Source organism: Varanus komodoensis, unplaced genomic scaffold (genome assembly GCF_004798865.1).
Source record: "Varanus komodoensis strain SLA01 unplaced genomic scaffold, ASM479886v1 scaffold5, whole genome shotgun sequence".
NCBI lineage: Eukaryota > Metazoa > Chordata > Lepidosauria > Squamata > Varanidae > Varanus > Varanus komodoensis.
In genome coordinates, this window is record NW_025336087.1 from 36,646,873 (window position 1) to 36,667,054 (window position 20,182).

Here is a 20,182-nt window from a genome sequence, read left to right on the forward strand (position 1 = left end):
TTTGCCATTCCAGGTCAATAGTCTGGCCATTTTATTGTAGACCAGCAGAGGACTGCCTGTTCTGCGTAGCATGAGACAGTACTTGCCTCTGGAGGAAGCAAGAGGAGGAAGCAAAAAACCAGAAGCACAGAAGTGCTTGAAAACTGGATGGGCGGAAGCTTCTGGAAAGACAATTTAGACTGATAGAAATGGTGCATGGGGAGAGATTAAACCTATATCACAGGTTTCCTTAGTTTGCCCTCCCCCCGTGTGTACTGAACCACTATTCCCATCACACACAGCCAGCACATTTGGAGGAAACACATTTTTGGAAGGTTGCTTTAGCAATGGAGCCTAACTGGCTATAAACACCTCAGTCTTCTAAATTCAGAACCTTGTACATGAAATGTAAGCTCTAGAGGATAATTAGATGAAAGCTAGCTCTACGTATATTTACTTATTTTTAAGGTAGGTTTTTTGGCAGGGGACTAGCAAAATTGGAAAATGTATTGTACATGCATTTTGTGGGAAACAGAAATATTTTGCCATGGCATAGAAATATAAAACATATTCCTGATGGAGCACTTAGTCAGCCTGACCCAGTGAGCCACAATGCCATCAAACATGCATGTCTCATAGGGTGCAGCAGCTGTTCCATTAATTAGACCTCATAACTGGAGCAGCATATGTTGATATTACTATAGCAACATTGTCATAAGAACACATGAAGAGACGTGCTGAATCAGACCAGCAGTCCATCTAGTCCAGCAATCTGTTCTCCCAGTGGCCAGCCAGATGCCCACAAGCAGGATATGAGTGCAACACCGCCCATCTGCCCAGGTTCCCCAGCAACTGGTGTACATAAGCACACTCCCTCTGCTCCTGGAAATAGCATATAGTCATCAGGAGCAGAGGCTATGGAGAGCCTTCTCCATGGATTTGTCCAATCCCTTTGTAAAGCCATCCTGATTGGCAGCCATCACTATGTCTCATAGAAATGAATTCCATAGCTTAACTATGTGCTGTCTGAAAAAGTGTTTTCGTTTTATCTGTCCTTCATCTCCCACCAGTCAGCTTCATGGAATCACCCTGAGTTCTAGCATTATGTGAAAGGGAGAAACCACTTTCTCCATACCACCATAATTTAGCAGATTTCTATCATGTCTCTACTTACTTGCCTTTTTTCTAAGCTTAACATTCTCATCTGCTCTAAACTTTCCTCAGAAGTTCGACAGACAGACAGAATCACCCAAATTGCATTCAAAGCTGTTCACACAGATTGTAGGAGCCATTTTTGTATGGTATGAGTAGCAGTACAAATTAATCTAGCCCAAAGTGGGAAATCATGAGGACTACACTAGAGGAACATATGGAAACCATCCACCGAGCTACTATATGCATCCATGCACACCCAAATAGTGCCAGTGACAGGGATTGGCACTACTGGATACCCGCTGAGCTACACACCCATGAGGGAGTCAGCTTTGGACTCCCAACAGCCTCTTGATCCTGCTGCTGCTTCTCACTGACTCTGCCTGTTCTCCTTTTGTGTCCAAGCACGTAAGTGGTGAGCAAAGACGTGTGAGCGGCACCTTCCACACTTGATGGAGGCCCAAAGGGAAAAAAGCAAGTAACTTGGCAGCAGCAGGGCCACCATCAAGAGTAGGCATGTCTAGCTACCTGGTGAGGGTCCCAGAGCCCAAGAGCCAACCTCCCAAGTTGTTCCCACTCTTCACTGTTGCAACTAGCTTGCTCACCTGCTGGCCCAAACAACAGCAGTGCTCAAAGGAGAGGCAGATGCTGTTGTTTGCTTATTCCTGACCCTCTGCTTGTGAGGCCAGCAAGTGGCAGCAATGGTGACTAAGAGCCATAACAGGTAATGTCCATGGTGATAAATAGGCAGACCGACTGAGGGAGGAGGCATCAAAAGTGCCTTGCTCAAGGGCCCTCAAGGACCTAGAGTCAAAACTGGGCAGGAGTGACAGTGGCAAGGAAGACATGAAAAGAGCTCACCACCTGACGGCATCTTGCCTAGGACTATGTCATGGCTGGAGCTGATTCCGCACCTAAAGCACAATCCAAAGAAGTGTGAAATGAGAATCAGCATGCACAAAGATGGTTTCCCCCCAATTTTGTCTAGAAAAAGGAACTTCTAGCACTAGAATACTGTTGAAGTCATGTCTGCACAGACCCCTCTGGTCAACTTGTGGCTGTAATATGTTTACAGAAGGGACTGTTGTTGGGAGACCATCAGGCTTAAATGATACTCCTACTCTACCAAATATGCAGCACTGACTCTCTTATTTCACATACATAAACTGTTCTATATGCAATGCATGTTAATTCTAACTTTTCCCTCGGATAAGGAAAGGTTCTGATTCAGCCGCAGCATCTTATCAGCAATTTACTTTTTCAGAAACGTCTCATTGCCTCAGAAATGCACATTGGGAGATGAGGTCACACATTACGTGCAGACTGGCTAATAAGTGGTTTCTTGGATGGTGGAAGGCAAATCATAGGTGAACCCTGTGCCTAAACACAAAGGAGTTATCTCAGCTCTTTCTAAAGTCTATTCACTTGATATTTAATTACAGTAATGGGACTAGAATGGAATTTGCAAAATTATTGGCTTGACTTCAGCATTTGGATGAAGACCAGAATCCTTCCTTCCTTTCTTTTAAACTCTTTACCTCTGTTTTATTTTAGAAACATAGAAACAGAGTGAATCAGAGGGGGTCTCCCAGGCCATCTAGTCTGACCCTCTGCTCCAGCCAGTTCTGCTCATGACATGCCTACCATGTGCATGTCCAGCCTATCCTTGAACACCCTCACCAATGGGGCTTCAACCACCTCCTGTGGAAGCCCATTCCATACCCTCGGGGTCCTAACTGTCAGGAAGTACTTCCTGGCAGCCAAATTGAACTTTGGTTCCCTGAGCTTTGCTTCACTGGAACACATCCTGTCCTCCTCTGCAGGGGAAACAGGTCTCTATGCACCTCAGTGTGACACCCCCTCACATACACATATATGTCACCAACAGATCCCCTTGGAATCTCCTCCTCTCCAGACTGAAACAACCCAGTTACCTCAGTCTCACCTCATACAGCTTCCCCAACAATTTGGCCATTAACCTTGTGGCCCTACGATGCACCAATTTATTTATTTATTTTTATTGATATCCTGCCTTTTTCCTACAAAGGGGTCAAGGCAGCTTACATCATTCTCCTCCTCCATCTTATCCCCACAAAAACAACCCTGTGAGGTAGGCTGGGCTGAGAGTCTGTGACTGGCCCAAAGTGCCCCAGTTGGCTCCATGGCTGAGTGGGGACTAGAACCCAGGTCGTCTGAGTCCCAGTCCCATGCTCTTAACCACTACACCACACTGGCCAACCTGGCTATATTCTTCCTGTAATGTGAAGCCCGGAACTGAACACAATACTCCAGTTGTGGGCACACCAGAGTCATATAGACTGGAAGTAATACCTCTCTCAATCTAGAAGTCATGCTTCTGGCTATGCAACCAAGGATGGTGTTCACGCTCTTTACCACTGCATCACACTGCTGACTTGTGTTTAGCCTGCAGTTGACCAGTACCCCAAGATATCTTTCATAAGTGCTGTTCTTCAGCCACTTGTCCCCTAACCTGTATTTATTATGCCCGTTCCTATACCCCAAGTGCAAGACCTTGCACTTATCCTCATTGAACACCATTCTGTTGCTCCCCGCCCACTTCCATAGTCTTTCCTAATCCTTCTGGATCTGAAGTACCTACTCCTCAGTTGTGGCCACTGCCCCCATTTTAGTATCATCTGCAAATCTGATCAGCAGACTGGTCACCCCCTCTTCCAGGTCATCGATGAAAAGACTGAACAGGATCGGTCCCAGGACAGAGCGCTGGGGGACCCCGCTCATCACTGAATGCCATCCTGATGATTCTCCACTAATGGTTACCCTCTGCTTTCAGTCCATCTGCCATGTCCTAATCCATCAGACAGTGCATTGGTCTATCTCAAAGCTCCTCAATTTCTCAATCAGGATATCATGCAGCACTTTGTCAAAGGCCTTGCTGAAATCCAGGTAAACCACATCCACCATGTCCCCTCTGACTCACCACCTTGAAACTTTGTCATAGAATTCCACAACATTCGTCTGGCAGGACCCATTCTTGCAGAAATCATGTCGCATGGCCACCAACCTCCCTTTCCTATCTAGGGTTACTAGATCTCTCGCTATTATGACGCTTTCCATGAGGCCTCAAAAATGGAGGCCAATGGGTGCAAGAGTACCCTGGCCAACTCCCAAAGTACCCTCAATGTAAACCATCAGTGGCCTGGCACCTTTGCAACATCTAGTGACCTGAGGGGCTCCTCAACTTCTAGAGGGGTGACTCTAATTTATGCCCCTAAATCCCTGGCCTCATCTGGTCCCCTATGTAGATCTACCCTGTCCTGCTTTGCAGAGAACACAGAGGCAAAATAATCATTTAGCATCTGTGTCTGTTCCCTCACATCAGTCACCAAATCCCCTTCTTCCTTATTAAGGGGTCCCACCACATGTCTCCCCTTCCTTTTGCTGTTTACATGTTGTTAGAAGCCCTTTTTGTTGCTCCTGATATTCTTTGCACATCTCAGCCCATAATCATCCTTAGCCTTATGAAGAATCCTTCTGCAATGGGCCTCCTCTTGCCTCAGTGCTCATTTCCTACGGAGGTTCCTTACCACCTCTTTCTGCATCCATGGCAGCACTCTCCTTCACCTCCCTGCCTTGCTAACTAACAGTATCATCAAGGCTTGTGCCTCCAAGACCTCCCTTTGGCGTGCCACCCACCCCTCCTGAACTCCCTTACCTTCCCGTACTCCCAGGAGATTTTCCCCAGTCTGGCCTTCAGTTGACCAGCTTTGGCCCTCTTGAAGTCCCAGTTTCTAGTACTCGCCACTTATCCCCATTCCCCTGATCTCAAAGCAAAGGATGGAGTGATCACTTGCATCCAGAGCTCCCCTAATCTGCACCCCATTTATCAGCTCCTCCTTGTTGCCTTCTGGATCCTCTGCGTGAAAAACCCCCTTTCTAGGAAGTGATGTGACCTGGCTGTCACCACCAAGTGAGTCTCCCAACTAATATATGGGAGATTGAAGTCTCCCATAATTAATGTGTCCCTCCCCCAAGATATCCGTTGAATCTGGTCTGTCAGGGCTTTGTCTAGGATCTCAAGTTGACTTAGAGGGCAATCCCCACTGTCAGGTCTCTCCCTGTCAAAACCCTTAGGCTTACCCAGACCTCCTCTACCAGATCCCCATCTGTGCCACCTTCTATCCCATCCTTTCCCTTACATGTAACTCTATGCCCCCTCCCCTCTTTCCTTTCCTATCCTTTCTGAACAGGACATACCCCTCAATGTTTACATTCCAGTCTTGTTGCCATGATTCCCACCAGGTCATACCCTCCTATTCCCAGGAGAGCCTCAAGGTCTTCCTGCTTACTACCCATGCTCCTAACTTTGGGGTACATGCATCTCAGCGCCTTCCCACAGATCCATTTCTTTGGGTCCCCCAGCCTCCTCCTTCCTCCTATCTTCCCTGATACCAGCCCCCTCTTTGTAGGAGTCCTGCCAGGCCCTGCAGTACCTCTAATTTCAAAACTCTGGTCCTCTCCCCTCATAAGTTTCTGGGGCACCTGAATCTCCCCACTCCCCAGCTCCATTTAAAGCCTTCCAGATGACGTCCACTACAGTATTTCTGAAGAACCTATTCCTCATCCTCATGAGGTGCACCCCATCCCTCGTCAGGAGTCCATTGGCAAGAAACCAAGTGCTGTGGTCTAGGAGCTCGAAGCATTCCTTCTCACACCACACCCTGAGCCAGTCATTCACCTCGACCACCCTCCCTTTCCTGGCTGGCCAAAATCCCCAGACAGGCAAGAAATCTCTGGACAGGCAGGAGAGCCAAAGGTTTGCAGGGCTAAACCCTAGGGCACCCTTGTAACAGTTACTTAGGAAATAAAATAGGGTGCATCTGTGGAATATTTCAGGTGTACAAAAGATGATAAAAGTAATTTCTTAAAAAGACATGTAAACAACATGTCTGGTGTTGGCTGGGAAAGTGACTGGGACACATAGAACATGCAAATATGAAAGAAAAAAATATTTCATCTGAAACTGCAAGCAAACTGCTATCAGAATGGAAACTCCTAATATGAGAAAACACTACTTAGTGTACTGTTGCTTGTGAACAGCCACAAGCAAATGAATAGCTTTCCAGGTATACAAGAAGACTGTGAGAATGATAAAGTTTTACTGAGCCTTATATACACAACTCACTCTTTTGCAAAAACAAAACAGTAATTTATTATTCTCATAATTATGACATACATTTTTCTGTGTAAAGATGCAAACTAAATAGGGGTGAGCAACCTTTTTCCTGTTGAAGTTGAAACCACCTTCCAGCAGTGAGTCTGTACAGATCCAAAACAAGGTGGCATTGCAGATTTGATTTTTACCTATATTTTGTACACAGTGGAGAAGAGGGAGACATTTTCTTTCCTAACTTGTGCAAGTCTCCCTAAACAAGTTTTATAACTGAGAGGACAAAGCAGGATAGAGAAAAATCCAACCCAGAGTGGGAGAAGTGAGGGGCACATCCTGAGGAGAGGGGCCGAGACTTGGCAGACAGAGTGCGGCCTAGACAGAATTTGAGAGCTCTGCATTAGGGAATGAGGGATGTACAACACCTCTTCCAAGAGATAGGGAAGATTACTATATAGGTCCATATAATGAGGAGACTAGGAAACAACTGGACAGGTTCAAGGAGTTACCTGTTTCTCATTTATCTACAAAAATCCTTTATTTCCAAGTGCTCATAATCTAACCACTCACAATCCAACCATTACATACAATTGGTGGTAATCATACAGAGATTTGGGCCACGGTATCACCAAAATGTGGATTACATGTAGCTCTACCTCTGCTTTCCACCCACCAATCTCAAGTAAGTTGAGCAATTCCTGAATGGGTGCTTGAATGCAATGTTAGGATGGATAAGGATGAAGAAGATGAAGCTCAATCTAGACTAGTTTGGGTGGAAAATTCTGCTAATCTGGATAGATTCAGCTGCTGTTAGGAGCACCACAGGCCCTCTGAAGGATTAAGTTTGTAGCCTGGTTCCAGGATCTGTGGAGAAGTGCAGCTCCCTCTAATGGCCTGATAGAGCAGGCAACCTGGTTCACCTTGCAAGTACTTGCAGGACTAGTTTCAGGCCTGGGTGTGCTTGCAGGGGGTAGGGGCACTGCAATCATACCTATCAGCTGGAAGCCGCTGGTGAAGCTATCTCAGGTTGCTCAGCCTTGCCTAATTTTGCCACAGTAACATGAATCTTTGTATTAAATGCTTTCTGGTCCTGGTTTGGCTTTTTCATTTGTGCTCTTAGCTCCTGCCTATTCCTGCCTTTGGTCCCTGGCCCTACCCCTACCATACCGGGGCCACATAGGATGGACCTTTGCCTTCATCTCTCCATGCCTTGTTAGTATCTGACCTTTAGCGTTTCTTGATTTTGTCTTCACTTCTGGTCCCACAGCATTCTGCTAGAATCTGCCCCACATTTGTACCTGACTTTGCCTCTACCTCTGACCCTGCTGTATCTCAATACGACCTCTATCCACTTCCAGTGCCCTGTCATGGTCCTCCATTCATAGATGCCTGCCACTTATGTCCTGGAGCTGATACAAGATACTAATTCTTCTTGACTCATTTCTGTGGAAACCCAGATGGCACCAATAGCCTGGAATTCATTTTGTCAACTTCAGTTGGTATTTCAGCTGTTACCTTATTGAAAGATCTGGGTCCAGTCTGCCCTACTTAAATCAAAACTAGACTACTCTAATGGGGTAGTTCGGAAAGTAGCTGTGCAAGTCTTTGTTTGAACTAGGTTGTCTGATCATTTTACCAATTTTGTTCCACCTGCACTGGCTGCTAGTGAACATCTGGGCTCATTTCCAAAAGATAGTTTTAATTATTGAAACCCTAAATGCTTTGAGTCCAGACCATCTGAAGGACCTATGGTTGGTATAGGCCCAGGACTGACACCCTTTTCACCTGCCATATTTTAAGGAAATCTTTAGAGGCACTTCCTGCTTGCCGGAGTCAATAGGCTGAAAAGCAGTACATAGCAGGCATTTTCAAGTTATACCTCTACTGGAGGGAATTCTCTAACATCGTGGTCCCTACCTTTCTGAATTTGTTTCTAAAAAAGGGAGAACTAATCCCATTTGTGACTACATTTAAAAATATTTTTTCTAACTTTACTGAATTCTTCTGTGTTATCTACTGCTGACAGATATACTGAAATTGCATTTTACTGGGACTGGATTTATTTATTTATTTTAATTTTCATATTTTTATTCATACGCTTGCAATGTTTTTATGCTGTAAGATTATGGCCAAATAAATGGTGGTTGTTTTATTTATCCATTTTATCCAGGTAATGTGCTTTGGGTTGCGGGGTCAATGCCCCTTCTGCCAAACTAAGAAAGAAACATGTCCCTGTGTCCTTGAATAAAATATTAACCACAGTGGTCAGTGAAATGTTTGGATATGAGTTTAATTTAGTCTGTGCAAATAACTAGAAATACTTTGTGGCAATATAAGTATTACTTATTCCAAAACAGCTATAGATGGCTATCCCACTAAATGCTTGGAGACACAGACTTTGAGATGAGAAATTTTGTTTTGATATGCATCTTCAAGTATTTATTCCAGAATTTTAAATGCAAAATCAGCATACTTGGTACTTCATTGGATTATATTATTTCATTGCATACCCTTCAGGAAATTTAAATCTGGAGACGCTGAGGTTCTGCTGTTGTTACGTGCTATCAAGTTGCTTCTGACCTATGGCTTTCCTATGAATGAAACCCCTCCAGAATGCCCAGTCTTTGGCAGCTCTGCTTAGCTCTTGTAAACTCCAGGCTGCTCGTCCACAGTACAGGTTATACATTGGGATGATCAATGTATACCCATTGGCACACCCATTTCTTTCCAAAGTATCCATAGCCTCTCATAAGCAGACAGTTTGTAGCTCCAGGTTAAAGTGGTCATAAGTAAAAGAGAACAAAATGTGTAGAAAACTTACATAAGTTTCATGAAAATTCTGTCTGCTGAAATTCATCCTTCTGTAGAACAAGTAAATGTATGGAAACCTTGTCCTTTTTACCTGTGGCCACCCTGTTTAGTGTTGCATGTATATTAGAATATTCCAGGCAAAATTCAGGCCACTTTTAAATTAGCAATCCAATTTGTGTTTGCTATGCTAAACTGAACAAGGCCTGCATTTCTCCATGCTTTTTACAGAATGGCACTTGTAAATTTTAATGCATTGTGAAGTAAATATATTGCTTAAGAAGAACTGCTGCAACTCCTTTTGCTTTGACTCCTGTATCACTACTGGTTAATTCAAAATTATAGCTATAAAACAGTGAAACATTGATCTTGCTTGTTTGCCTTGGCTCACAGACAAGGGCAGAAACATGGCTATAAAAAGGATATCTTCTGTTTAAATGAATTCAGTGCTTCTGCAAGTTGCTGCCTGGGCTGTGAGACTGTTAGAAGACAAAACATACATGTGGACAGAACAAACCAAGCTTCGAATTAATGTGTAGATATGCCACGGCATCTTTGTTGGAGGAAAAATAAGGGAAACAAACAGTAATAGTAAGAGAGTCTACTACATTTGGAGTAGATCCCTACTGATCTCCTAACATTTTAAACAACAACACAAATCTAATGCTTACTTGCATCTAGCTAGTTAAATCAAGACTTCATAATACTTACACAAAATCCACTGATCATATTAAAATATAAGGGCCAAGGATAAAGGGGCAAGATATGGGAAGATGGGATGAAGCCCTAGATCATTGGGTCTGAAGCTATACCACAGAAAAAGTGGCTGTGATAATTTTACCAGGAGAAGAGAAACAACTGTGGGCTCAGCTACAAAGGCTATCCTGGAACATGGGACTCCTGTGAAACATGGGTCATGTAGAACAGGCTTCCTGAATTAAAAGCCATTAAAAGCTGATGACAAGATTAATGAAGTGATATCATATGTCCTCCATTGTGATGTGTCCCCATGCTGGCTGCCCTTCTGGAAGTCTTTGGTGAAGGGAGCTCTTTCCGGAGTTAGAGAGCTAGAATTGAGTTAAAAAGTGAGAAGTACTACAGTGAGTAAAAAGGAATTGTTAAAGTTAGAGACAGTTGTTAGAATAGGTGGAAGGGTGGAACAAGTTAGGGTCCAGTCCTATGCTGCACTCCTGCAGTGCATGCAAACCTCAGAACGTGAGGGCTTCCATGCATCCAATGGCTGGGACAAGTGGTGGCAGAGATTGCTGTTGTTACAACTCAGGCCAGGTATTTTATGTAGATTGCTGTGTTTTGCTATCTAGATAAAGCACAGGGAAGTGGATAGGATGTCAATGGGAACTGAATGAAGGCCTTGACTCCAACCTCCTCCCCTCCCTGCCCCCCGCACACCCCTTGCTCCCCACTCCAAGGACCAGTCATGACCTCAGGAGAGCAGCCTATGTCAGCTATGAGGCAGCCAGGGAAGGGCAGGGGTCACTCGGCAGAGTCCCATGTCTAAGCTCACAGGTTCTCAGGAAGAGCACTCTCAATGATGCTGTAGCTAGCCAATGTCAGAAGACCATGGGAGTACGCCATTAGAGAATTACAGATAGTTGTAAGGTCAATTAATGATAATAATTAGGATGAGTTATAGAGAGTTGTTCCTTACGGAATTAGAGGTATTTGACTTGGTTGGATACAGAGATGAAAACTTAGAAAATGAAATGGAGGACTGTGGCTTTAAAGGTGTAAGTAGGATTTCTTTGTGATTTTTGCATTCTAGTTCTACCACTATCTATTTGGAATGTTGGCAGAGGGTTCTTTCCTTCCCAGCACTGAGGTGATAACAGTGGGACTGGTTCAAATGATTCAAGCTCCAGGTATTGGAGGACCTTTGGACATGAAGTTCTCATGAGAGCCAACTCCTTGATGCTTTCAACACTGCCATTTAGATGCCATTTCCCTCTGTACTGAACGTGCATTAATGGCCAACAGCACTGACTGTCATGAGCTGATGTTCCTCCCTTAAACAATCAGCAGCCACAGACCATTTTCCTTGCTACTTTATTTATTGCTCCCAGGTACAAATCACCCAGAAACGATCTCTGGAGTTGCATAGAGCAGTTAGTTGAACCAAATCTAGTACTGACCTCCAGGAACAATCCTTATGGAAATGCCTGGGCCCCATCTCCTTAGGAGGAGCTCTCTGAAGGAGAGCACAGCTGCTTCACATGTGCAGTTGGGCCTCCACCACTGCTGACTCTTCACCATGGGGTTGAGAGTGGGGGAAAGAGCAGGTCTGCATCTGGGAATTCCTCATCTTGAAAGATCACTTCCACTATCTGTACATTGTGGCCATCCCCAGGAACTGTCTGGCTTGGCAAAGCGCCTAGCCTTCAGATAATCACCTCCATCTGCTGCATCTCAGAATCTTGAGCTAGCCCATTCTTCTCAATCTCGCTGAAATATGTTTCACTTTCCAATTCTGAATCATCTGGAATTAAGTCAGCAATCTGTGGGAAGGATTGCCCAAGACTGCCATTCTTCTTACTCCCAACACTGGCTGTTCTTCCTCCTGACTCCTGTAGTTCCTAATTTCATTAAAGCAGGTAGGAAAGAAGCCCCAAAAATAATGCTGGCTGAATATATGTTAGAGTATTGTGCTTACTGTGTGCTGGTAAGGATAGCAGAAGAGGTCAATTGTGCTGTCTTGTTTTCTGCCTCTAACACCTGCCAACAGAGCTCTTCAGAGGTCTAAGTCACATGGGGAGCCTCCATGAATGAAGCTCCCTTGTTCAGTCATTCCTCACATGTTAAAGCTGATGAATACTACAAAGGAGAGAGAATAGGATGGTTTGTCTGTATCTTCCACCTTTCCAGCTGAGATCTGCCCCTGAGTGGTATACAAAAATTTTAAAAGAATAAATAAAATGAGGGTTTTCTGACAGGTATATACATTTCAGGCATAGCAAAATGTGTCCAAACTGCTATAAATCTTCTAAACATAGATAATTCTGCCAACTTGGTCACCATGAATTTGTCCATACAGTAGGTAGAAATGTCAGCCTTGACACAAAGTGGCATATTGAGCCTCAGTTAGTTGGTAACAGTCTTCATGTATCCATTAGGAATGACCTCACGTTAGGTGTTTGTCTCTCATTGTAGTCCACCATTCTTCATGGCTGGCAAAACAAACACCACCAATTGCCCTCTCTTCATCTTCAGTTTAGTTCAAGGAGTATAGCAAAAGGTAATTTGGCCTTTAGACTCATGTCTGCTGCTCTATATCCTGGTTGAAGAACTGCTTTTAATTAGATTGTGTTTTGGTTTCCACTTCGTTGTCAAAATTTGTAAGGTGGTTATGTAGGTAATTTCAGAGCATGCCCCAGTTTGTCTGAAGTTGCAATTTTAAGATTTGCCAAGGCACCCAGATGTTCATCATCAAAACGTTCCTCTACTTAATGTTGAAGTACTTAAAATGATGGTGTTTTCTGTTGAGGTGCTCAAGTATTTTCATAATAATAAGGGCACTGTTGATTCTTGTGCCATTGATTGGGAAACTACTAAATATGGGTTCTATTATTTTTTATGCATCTTACAAGATTTTTTAAAAATGCAACAACTAATGCTTAAGACATTGAAATCTGTTATAATCCAGTTCATCATTTTCTCAGCTGCACAAATTGTTGGAAACTGCAGAAAGTTAAATGTGAGCTAAAGAGCATCTTTTCGTTGCTTTGGCCTGTTTAATGACACATATTGGGAAAATGGTAAATCTCTCAGTAAGATTTTGGCATATCTTAAGCAGTAGAAACAATCATTTCAAGAAGAAGAAAAAGATAGGCTGTCTCTCCCACAGATAAAATTCTTTAAACATTTAATCCGATCTATAATGCCAACATCTGAATTGCCCAAAGAAAACAAATACAACTGCAGAAAAGAGGGCAAAAGTTGACACTGATTTGCATAAAAATATTTTTATATGATGTATATGTATCGCTTCATGTCTAGAAATTATTTTTTATAATCTCAACCGAAATACAGTACATGTCACCATAGTGTGAAATTCCGTGACCTGTTGAACTGAGCGCCTGCCTATTCAGCCAGTACAGGGACAACCCACTCACAAAGACAGACAACAAATAGTACTTTACTATTGTGGATTTGCCTGCCAGGCAAGAGAGCAATTGTTTTGATGTTTGGCTCCATGTCTCCAAGTGCAACTAGGCTCTTCTTAACAACATTTGTTTCACATGGCAACAATCTCTGCACAGTTAAGCTTCTTCTTATAACCTTCTATGTACAAGCCCACCAGAAGTGCTACTCCTGTCTTGTTTCTTAGTTGCAGTCGTTTGTTTCATCTCAGGTTAAAAAGTCACACTTAAATAGTTGAACCCTGGAGAAAAATTCAAAGCTTGGGAAAATTTCTTTTCTTTTTGTGTATATGGGGAGGGAGGGGTTCCGGTGTTTGGAGAATGGCATAGCTTTGGTGGGGGCTGGGGGAAATAAAGCAACACTGGTAATTTTCACAGCGGGTATCAATAGCTCCCTTTGGAGAATATTTTATCTCAATATTATTACTAAACCATGGGACACACTATACATCAGTGATTACAAAATTATCCTGAAGTTCTTGTACAAAACTGCCATCACAAATGATATGAAATGAATAGAGTGACCCAAGCAGTGCATTATTTTAATGCTAATTCAGTCCTTGGCCACTTCATTACCTGGTAAACAAGAACATAAATGCACAAAAAGATGAAGTCCAGTTATGATGACAACAATAAACACAAGAGGCATTCCCAACCTTTTTAGAAATGTTAATAGAACCATAATTTGTTTCAGTCACAGTTCTGTTTTTGTGGCCTTTTCCACTGGTTCAGATTTATTTGCTAGGGTATAATTCCAAGCCCAGGTTTACACCACTCTAGCTGGTTTTGTAAACTTTGGCACTTATTTGTTTATTTAAAGGGCATTCCTTTAAAGAACACTCTGCTTCTTTATCACAATGCTATAGTAATTTCCTCCCTTCCATAATGAAACAACAGTGTAGTTTGCATGGGGACTAAATAAGATGCAATTTCTGAAAAACTGAGGGTGGAGAGTCTACACTAGGGATTTTTATCCTCGTGGTAATGCCCTGACCTACTGTCAGGTCATATGGAATGCATTCCAAGCTGACCTCCTCACACTGCCATTATATCCCACATTTTTTTCAGACTAGTTATGATTTTTTTGTGGGAAGCAGGAACAGCTATGAATTGCTCTTTTCAGATCACTTCTCTTTGGACTGGCTTAGTGGATGTACAGAGGAGGAAACTTAAAGGACCATTTCTCTTGCACAAACCATTTTTTCAACTCTGCTGCCTTCTGCAATTGCATTTGTGTGTGAAACAAGATCATGTTTTCAAACAATGAAAACTGGGCAGTGTTCATTAACACATGCCTGAATGGTGGAAAATGCATAACTTTGGGCCAGTCACACTCAGCCCAACCTACCTCACAGGGCTGATGTCGTGAGAAGATTAAGAGGAGAAGAATTGTGTAAGCAGCCTTGACTTCCCTGATAGGCAAAAGGGCAGCTTATAATACATAAATAAATTCATAAATGCATATATCCATAAATAAATATCATGACAGTGTAGAGTAGCCCCTGTTTGGGGTTGGTATAATCCTGTAGTGACATATGGAGTATCTCCCCAAGGGATATGTGTTTAGCTCCTTCAGTTCCAATGTTTTAAAAAGGTCTTGAAAGTCCACCTGCTCTGAGTAGCTTTTGATGTATTTTATATGTCTTGCTGCTCTTTTATCAATCTTGTAGTCCTCTGGATCTGGAAGTGCTTGAATTATATTTGGAATTTGAAAGTTTTATCATTTGTATTTTTTAGTTTTGTATTTATACTTGTGCTGCCTTTGGTGGACTTTGCCCTAAAAAGAGGCTTATAAATACATACTTAGATGTTCATGAAGGGTGCAGGAGAGGAGAGAAAATAATAATTGGCTTCAGTGTCCTGTGGAAGAGCCCATAGTGTACGTCTCGTGCTGTGACATCACAAAGCTTTATTGTCCCATCACAGTCACAGAAAACCGCCTGGAGAATACTTCTTTTTCTCATGGCTTATTGCTGAGCTACTCAGCCATTGGAAAGCAAGTCTAAGCCCCACCCCCTCCCAGGGCTGTGCACAAAATGTCCTTTTCATTGCTGCCATAGCTGCTAGAGGTCATTTTTTTCCTCATGATGTTGCCTTGCTAAGCCTGTTCTCTGACAGCTGTTGCGTATCAGCAAAATTAAATCATGCTTGTGGCAGAGATGAAGTGTAGGCTTAAAGTAACCCAGGTGGAAATTTGGGATTGCAGTCCTGTTCCACATGAAATTCTACTCTTTCTGCAGGACAGCATCCAACCTATGCTATGTGAGAACACATTCAGGAATATGGCTTCAATTCCTGTGCATTAATATTGCATAGAAAGGGAGAGGGATTGATTAGAGCATTAGCCTGTCATTTGCTTTTGAAAATTCCTGACAGCCTGATATGGATGGATGGTGCTAATTTGGAACAGGCTGACAGATACAGGATTAATGTGCCTGTGCAATTGCTAATTCATTACAGGAATGAGGCCTGCTTATTTCTTTGTTAAGGGACATTATTGAAGAGATATGTGGATTTGTAATTTATGTAATTAGGATCCATTTGTGGATTTAAGCAGGTTTGCTTTTTTGCTGTAAGGCATCAGGAATCATTTTCTACTGCACATGGTACAAATAGAGATCCTTCTGTAGCTACGCAGGAAACAGTTCAGTGAATTCATATATTCCCTGCTTAAATCCCCAAACTCAGGACAGAAAGATAGCTTCACAGCCAATATGATTTTGAAAGCATGTGGGTGGAGGGAATTCTGTCATATATTTTAAGAGTAGCTTTCTAAGTCAGGAAGCGTGTGTGTTTTCCCACAAGAGGCTTCCTCCATGACCAAGCAGAATGGGGTCATGAGCTTTGTTCATTTTTCCCATGACATATTATAGAACTAATGACAAAGCTAGGAATCTTCAAGGTGGGAGATAAAACAAATGAATCACTCCTTCTCCATCCCAGAGTTGACGATACCAACCAGAATGTATAGGATTTGGGGTATGAAGAGACTTCCCTACATATGCTTGTGAAAGGATGCCTTCACAGGACCTCTGCAGGTACATTAACAGCAAGATGGTTGTGAGAAAGAAAATGTTCAAAGTTTGGAAAAGTATCATGTGGGCCAAGGCTGCCACATTTCAATACAGTCACACTTTACATCAACTTTCCCCAGCAAGGTACCCACAGAAGTTTGAACTACAAATCTTATTGTTCCATGCTGCCCAGTATGATGGGAATTATAGTGCAGCACATCTGGAGGACATCTGGGTCAGAAAGACTGCCTTGGATTGTACAGCAAGAGTTATTTGTACTCTGCTCAGATACTTTTAGGGCCAGGCTATATGTTAGCTTGAAGACATAGTGAACAGTTACATGAGGGATCCCCCGATTTTTTTGGCTCTGTGGGCACAATTGGGATTTTGAGAAACTGCTCTGGGATCCCATGGAGGGTGTGGCTTGTCACAGAATGGCATCCATGGGAGCATAGCTAGTCAAAAGAGGTGTATGTGTTGGAAAGCTAGAAGGAAATGGCAAGGCACAAAGAAACAGAGAAAGAGAGGTTTGGAAAGGGAGAAAGAGTAAAGAGATTTTTGGTGAAAATACCAAGGCTTGAAGCTGGGAGTATTTTTTTATTATTTTTATTAGATTTATATCCCACCTTTTTCTTACAATGAACTTAAACAGTTTATGTAATTCTCCATCTACTGCTCTCAATTTTATCCCCACAACAGAGAGGTCAGTTGGGCTGAGTGCCTGTGACTGGCCCAGTGTCCCCTAGTCTGCTCCATGGATGAGTGGGAACAAGAACCCTTTGCCACCAGCATGGTCTCAATCAAGTACAGGGAAACCATTCCCATAACTGTCATTGCCAAAAGGTTAGCCATCTAAATAGTTACTTCAAATATCAACATATATTAATTGAGCAAGCCACACAATTATCAACTCTAGTAGGCTCCAAATTTCTATCCTGTTCCATTCATTCTCTGTGAGGTTCTCTCATTCTGTGTGAGGTCCTGTCCTTTGCTTGCTTGCATGCTTGTTCATCACACCATTATGTAAGTTCTCTGGATGACATACAGCTAAATTTAAAACAAATTAAGTAAATCCATGTCATACAATCGAATTCAGCATCAAAATCCAATAAACTAACCAGCCAGAAACAGCAAAGAGAGCAAAGATAATACCCCACAGCCATGCAAACTTACCACAGAGAGACCTATAACAAAATGCCATTAAAAACAGCAACTAAGAGATATTAATAGCAATCTTTAGATTATGTCAAATGATGACAACACTGTTAAAATGACATTAAAAGGCCTAGGAGAATTCTTTTTTAAAAAATTCCTGGCTCTAACAGGATAACATAGTTGCTCTCAGGCAAGCCTTTTGAGGGTAAGTGTCCCACACTCCACATTCTGAAATGCCTAAAAGACCAGAGTGGAACCTTTATAATGTTGGTTGCTGAAACTCACAAAGTCAGAGAAAAGGAAGCCAAGATTGATGCCTCAACTAATGTTCCCATGATCAGTGATAGTGTACAATGTCACAAATTGTGCTTGTCTATAGCTGAATCGGCATGTACCCGTACTTTTCCTTTGTATTTCAGGCCCAAATCTACTGGAGGACAATGATGTGCCCAGGACCAGTCGAGCTGCCTTATCTTGTTTTGGTCCTTGATTGCCTTATGAAATATCTCATCCCTATTGTTTTGCAAGGGAGATGCTGCTATGAGTTGACCCATGCCTGTTCGCTACTTACAGCGGCAGCTGACAAGACATTGAACAGCGAGGGGAGCCTTCTGCTAGGCATCTCTCAAGATCATTATTCTGGATTTTGTCTGCGCATTTGCTGGGTTTTGCAGGGCTAAATTATATGAGAACTCAGATTTCATATTCTAAATCAGGAATAGCATGGTGATGAATGCTGGATGCATTCATGAATCACTGTGATAAATAGTATAAACCATCGCCCTGGATATTTCAACAGTAAGTATGCTGCAAGGAATTCAGGTGTGATTTGAAATCTACTCTGTGATTCCACAAGCACACATTCTGCAGGGCCTAGCTGTGACTGCTTTGAAATTTGAGAAATTTGGTGTTGAGGTGTTGTACTTAAAAAGATATTATAGGTGGAACGGTTAACATCTTCTTACAGCACCTTAATAGTTCCTTGAAATTATATATGGATATAAAGAGAGATATAGAGAGGTGTCAACTATAATACAATAGCAAATGATCAGTGTTTTAGGTGAAAAACTTTTGCTTTGGTTTCCGGGAATTGTTGACAGATGGTTGCCAGTTCTTATTTTCAAAGCAACTTTTGAAGTAGGTTTTTTTTAATGTGCTGTTTTTACACTACTCTTTTTTCCCCACAAACTTTCAACACATCCCCCAAAATTTTCAAGGTATGTTAATCTAGTAATTATTTCTGGCACCTGCATGTTTCAGAAAATTAGTATTCTGATATTATAAAAGTTTAAATGACTGACCCTTGATCACCATTTAATATGGTGGAACTCTTTCTGTGTAACTGATGGGCCTTAATGATAAGTGGCACAATGGAGATGCCTATAAGACATGATGCTGTACTGTTGTTTTACCTTCCAGGTAGATGAATGGGGGATTGGTTAGACGCAATGCAGAGATTCAGTGTATCGCATGCACCTGCCACCCAGAAGAGAAGGCTTGTAGGGGGGATGGACTGATTACACACTTTGTTTGCATCCAACATGGAATTAGGCCCTAGTAGTTATACTGAGTACTTTCATGCAGAGAAGAAAAAGTGAAAGAAGGCTTTTGAAATAAGGATGTTCCAAGTGCTACTGCGACATATAATGAGATTGCTAGGAGTGGGCTCTTCAAAAATAGTCATTTAGCTGCACAAAATGCAAACCTCTTCTTAACCTATTTGCCTAGGAACCTTGAGGTATTTGACACAGTTGCTGCTGGTAGCAGAGTCCATGGGGACTGTGCTACAAAGGAAATTTTCTCAATTAATTGTCTAGTTGAAGAAGTATTCTCATATGTCTTATCATTTTATAAAGCTGCCTGGGAGTGTATTCCTATAGAGGTCTACCTGTTGGGAGAAGGGGCAAACGGATTAAATGGAAGCCCTGCTGCACTGGCAGGATGCTACTTATGATGCCTCTATACACTGATTGAGCCCCTCAACTATTCTGGTGGAGCTGCCAGAACAGGCAGTGTATTCTGTACATTGCCAGTTGTGATATGCCAAAATAGAGGGCAATCATTTGTTACAAATATACACATGCTAATTTATATGTGTAGTTGCAGAATTAGAAAATAATTGTTATAACTGAAATAGGAATGAAGTACTGTGGGAGAATGTCCAAATGAGCTGTGTGTCTTACTCAGCCTGCTGCTGTTGGGCAACTTCAAGACTTGCCTCTCTCTTCTTTAAACTTTAAACTGAATTTCAACTGGGCACCCCCTCAATTAGAGAACAGCTTCAAATATAGGAGAGTCATCTGGCAGGCCTTCACTTAGCTGAGCGAAGGCCATGTGGCCAGGTGTTCTCTTTTACAGAGGACGGTCCTTTATTTGAACAACTTAAGACTCATGAGTCTCTCTCTCTCTCATACTCTCTCACACATACACAGATGTAAAAGAAGAACCAAACCAGAAGAAATGTTTGTTCACTTCTAACATATAGGGTTGCCTTGCTGCAGCTGGAGTGGTGGAGGTTTAGTGTCATCTCTCGCTCCCGATAGCCTCTTTTTCCTCCTTTGCAGCCATCTTTTTTGTTCCAGGAATGCTCCTGAGATCAATGCTACTTCATTACATAGCATAATTCCAGGCAGCATTTGTTGCTAGACTTCCAAAGTCCTTGGCAGCTGGGAACACAGCCATAGCATGGCATAACTTTTTAAATGTCTAAGAAGCCTGGAGGAATCCTTTTCACCTCATAGAAAAATCAAGCCCTCTCTCAAAAGTCATAC